This window comes from Lolium perenne, chromosome 3, assembly GCF_019359855.2.
Source record: "Lolium perenne isolate Kyuss_39 chromosome 3, Kyuss_2.0, whole genome shotgun sequence".
Lineage (NCBI taxonomy): Eukaryota > Viridiplantae > Streptophyta > Magnoliopsida > Poales > Poaceae > Lolium > Lolium perenne.
Genome location: NC_067246.2, coordinates 295,890,173 through 295,894,993, shown reverse-complemented (window position 1 = coordinate 295,894,993; position 4,821 = coordinate 295,890,173). Strand labels below are relative to the sequence as shown.

At 36.6% G+C, this 4,821-nt stretch overlaps 1 long non-coding RNA gene across 1 annotated transcript; it reads right to left on the bottom strand.

The window, feature by feature from the left end:
* Nucleotides 1-311: 311 nt before the first annotated feature.
* LOC139837696 (uncharacterized) lies at nt 312-3,245 on the bottom strand. The gene is made up of 3 exons (XR_011754327.1): nt 3,080-3,245; nt 1,641-1,701; nt 312-530 (listed from the first exon to the last, which is right to left on the bottom strand). It is a non-coding gene; the product is annotated as an uncharacterized lncRNA (long non-coding RNA).
* Nucleotides 3,246-4,821: the final 1,576 nt, after the last annotated feature.

Here is a 4,821-nt window from a genome sequence, read left to right as displayed (position 1 = left end):
TCACTAGAGTAGCACATAGATTAATAGTGATACAAATCTCATGATCACATAAAGATCACACCATGGGAGAGAGAGATGAACCACATAGCTATCGGTAGAGCCCTTAGCCTCGGGGGAGAACTACTCCCTCCTCATCATCGGAGACAGCAACGGCGATGAAGATGGCGGTGGTGTCGATGGAGATGACTCCGGGGGCAATTCCCCATCCCGGCGGCGTGCCGGAACAGAGACTTCTTGTAGCACCCTACCTTTTAATAAAGGCCAGATACCTGTGTATAGTGCTATTCCCGGGATCACTGATAGCACACACATTACAAAATATAGTAATCATTGCAATAGTATCAAATTACTACATCGTTGATCCAGAGGGTACAATAAAACCTTACAAATTGCATAGTCACATGGACTAGCTCAGAATAAACACAGCGGAAAATAAATCAGCAATGAGCCTTCATCATCTTCATGTGCCACAGGCAGTCATGTTGGAATGTAGACTCGAGATCCTACCACGTACTTCTCCTCAGAAAATCCTGCACGTTTGAATATGCAGCCCCACGAATGGAGGTCAGTACAATGATGTACTGGCAAATGACACTTATATGGTGGCAGTTTTAGGCATGACTATCTACATGATATTTGGCTAGTGGAGTTTAGGAAAATTTGCATAAAAGCCATTTTTATCCTATATTTTTCAAAACAAAACATTTTGTAACTCTTGAAAAAGATTTTTACAAAAAGGGCACTAAGTCGAGATGACTCCCAGGTCACCACCACATACCATGGTTTTCACTGCCAGGTATGTAGCACTGGGGCCACTCAACTAATATAAACCTCAGGTCACCACCACATACCATGGTTTTCACTGCCAGGTATGTAGCCCTGGGAAAATCCCGTCCTGTGATTGTTTCTACACAAATTTTTAATCATTCAGAAAAAGTGATGAGATTATTCCGTACTTCCTTGTCTAGAGACTCAAATTGTCCGTAACCGGGGACACGACTAAGATCTTAGTTTTTAACTCTGCAGAGGTTGTGCACTTTCACCTTACGACCCATTCTACCCAGAGAGAAGAATGAGACGAGACCTTTCAGAAGGAGAGATCAACCATACCCGCAAGACCCGTTCCCACCTATAATTCTGCTACCAGCCAATGTCTTGCAACAAGTTGAACCCTCGCATCTTACTCAATCAAAACAGAGCCCATAATATCATAAGGCTGCACTGGAAGTACACTAAACACGGAAGACATAGCAATCTCTTTGTTCCTGGGTGGCAAACCACAAGTGTACTCACCCCCAGGTCACCACCACATACCATGGTTTTCACTTCCAGGTATGTAGCCCCAGGTAGCCACTCAACATAATCCAAAGCCACACCAATTCCACCCAGGTGTTTCATTAAGGTTATTAACTTTCAGTTTTTCAAACAACACTTTAACCAACAAGTGAAACAAAGCATTGGCATCATTTTTTAAATCACTTCTGACAATCCTAGCAAGTTGTGTTTAAGGGGTGGCTACACACTACTAGGATCTAAGCATAGCATATTACTTTTCTTTTGAAAATCAAAAACCTACCATGCATACTAATTGAAAACACTAATGCATAATATAAAATAGATATGATTTGAATGCCACTTGCCTTTTTGGTAGTCGAAGCGCGTTCACTTCTCTTAATCAAAATACGTGCCTCTCCGTACAAACTATAACATAGAATATAGCACAACATAAACACACCATTCAACAACAATAAAATCAAACCAAGCAACAACAAGTAGTTATTCATTGTGTTTTAGTCATCAGATAAAGAAGATATGGCATGGGGTATGGCTTGCAAGACACGGTTGTGAGAGTTTGGACGGAAAGTCACATGATTAGAAAGAATTGGATAATCCAAGATATAAATGAAGAATATTTATGCTTTACAAAAGCATGAAAAGAATTCAGAACGACTTATGTGAATTGAATCACATAAGTGACCAATAGTGCAACAACAATACTACAGAATAAGTGTGACAACAATTACTTAAAATAGTATGAATTACACATAGGCTTGGGTATGAACAAATGATATATAGAATACTTAATTTACTCATTTGTAAGTTGAATATCTTTTAAACTAAGTCAAAGGGATGAATGAAAAAGAATTTGGATAGACACGATATTGTTTCAAGGTAAAGTGACCAGTGGTATTGGTGTGTGGATGTGATCTTAAGTTTCACCTTCACAAAAGAATCATGTTGAGAAAGGATTATAGGAAACAATAACGGATACATACTCAAATTCTCATATTTGAACTTGAGTATTTGCGAAGTGATTCAAAGATATTTGGATGGTGGTGCTATTGGATGGAGTATTGTAAAACAAAACTTATGCATATGGGTTCACTCAAAAATCATTTTTAGAACTTAAGTTATCATCAAAATAGTGATTTGAATGAATTTGAACGCACCAAGTTTGTGCACATAACAACTTTGATATTTTCTGATTCCAAGATGTTCCACATGTTCTAAGGATTTCAGAGACTACAAAATTGTTAATTTTGGACCAGTAGATTATTTGATATAATTTTTTACAGTAAAAAGGGTTAATTAAATCATTTGAATTATGATTCGAAAAGTATTACATAACATATACAGTATTCTTCCATATTTGGATTCTGCAGGTTATAGGCTTTCCAACGATATAAAATTTGCAAATTTTGGACCTCCGGATGATTTTATAATGAATTTCTAAGTTGGACACATAATCTGACATTTAAAATTTAAATTTAAAACGAGTTTGACCGAGTTTGACTGAGATGCTGACTGTACTGCTGACTGTATAGTTGACTGCTGACTGTACCACTGACTATACTGCTGACTGTACCGCTGACTGCTGACTGTACCGCTGACTGTAGTTTGACTTTGAACAGACTGAGTTGACTATGCTGATGTCATAATGATGTCATAAAAGTTGACAGAAAAATTATTCAGATGGGAAAACTTTCTACATCAAAGTTGTATAGAATTAATAGATCTATCTAACGCACAAATTACTTTTCACAACGGAATAATGAGTTTGACAAAATCTGAGTTATACCTTATAAGATCTGAATCTTGTAATACGTTTTTCTCTTTGCTCGATTGACGAAACAAGGTGAGACTTGCGGCAATTGAAAGATCTTGACGAGAGGAATAATCTCCGTGTTGAAGTCATGACGATTCGAGATCATTTTGAAACTCGATTTGGCTCCGGTTAGCTCGAAATAGATTTGTAGATGAGCGACCAATTGATACTTCAAATCGAAAAACTTCCAACATGAAAGTTGTAGAGGATGATCAGATTTACATACTCACCAAAGGAATTTGGATTTTGTGAAACGAGCACGAACTAATTGAGAATTCCCTTTGTCAGATCTGATGCCTTGCGATGCGAAATTATCCGTGTATGGTGGACGAAAAGAGATGAGATTGGTCGGGATTGAAAGATCTCGACGAGATCTACAACTTTCATGTAGAGCCCGAAGCGATTTGAGGTGGTTCTAGGGGTCAAAACAACGAGTTGAGATTTCGTTGATCTAGAATTTCGATAGAAGCAAAGGGAAAACGAAACTGCAACGTGATGGTGATGGTGGCTCTAGGTCGATAGAAAACGTGGGCCTCAAGGTTAGAAACGCGTGAAAACAAACGGATCTAAATTCGGAATTGTGTAGCTAAAAAAAACATGTTTAAGTAAAGGTAGGTTTTTATAACACGAAAACACACAGGAACGTGCTCGGGTCGGTGGCTGGTAGGCCGGTCGGTCCGGCTGGGCTGCTGCTGGGCCCGGCTGGCCGGCCCAGCTCGGCTGTCTTTTTTTTTCTTTGTTTATTTTTTTCTTTTTCTTTTTTTCTTGTTTCTTTTATAAAATGAGTTTCATAATTCTGATTTGAGTGAAACAAATTTTTATAAGTTTGTAAAATTATTTTTTTAGCATAGGATAATAAAAGGATTTAAATTTTATAAATTTGTATTTTATATCATTTTATTACTACTATGCCATTATGCCTATATGTGAATAGTTTCAACATACACATACCAAACAAGTTTATAAAAATTTGTAAAAATCAAAATATCATTTTAGGAAAACAAAAACCTGTTGAAAATTCATTTTTGAAAAAATAATAATTATTATTATATGCACTTGGCCTATATGGATACTTGGGTATTATTTTGCAAATATAGTTTTCAACAGTTTTATTTTCTTAAATAGAAATCCATTAAGGATTTGAAAACTTTGAAAGCAAGGATATTTTTGATTTTGAAAAATACTTTGAAACCAAAATTCTTTATAAACCTCATTTTTGGAAAATACTTTTAAATAACTTCAAAAAGTTTTAATTTTTTGTGAATTTCCAATCAAGTGCAAACAATCAAGCATTAAATTTATTTTATTTGACATTCCAAAATTCAGAAAATTTCGGGATGTGACAGACTACCACCCTTAAAAGAAATCTCGTCCTCGAGATTTGAGAAAGGCTAGAAAGGAAAGGTTTTGGGTCCAGGTCTTCTAATAGGTTCATTCTCACTATTCCTTCTTTTTCGAACATCTCCGAGGAGATTTCGGAAGTTGACTTTGGGCTTTGAAAACTTTACAATAAACCATATGCGGTGCATCCACTCTTATGAGGGTACTCATCCTATTGATATATTCTTTTAAACTCCTTGTGATACCATCTCCAAGTACCATCTCATGCGGCATCTAGTGTAATCCATAATCTAAGGGTATGGCTTCTACCACCCTTAAAAGAAACTTTTGTAGGTAGTCTTAGGTCTTGGGTTTAGGCTAAGCTAATATTGGAT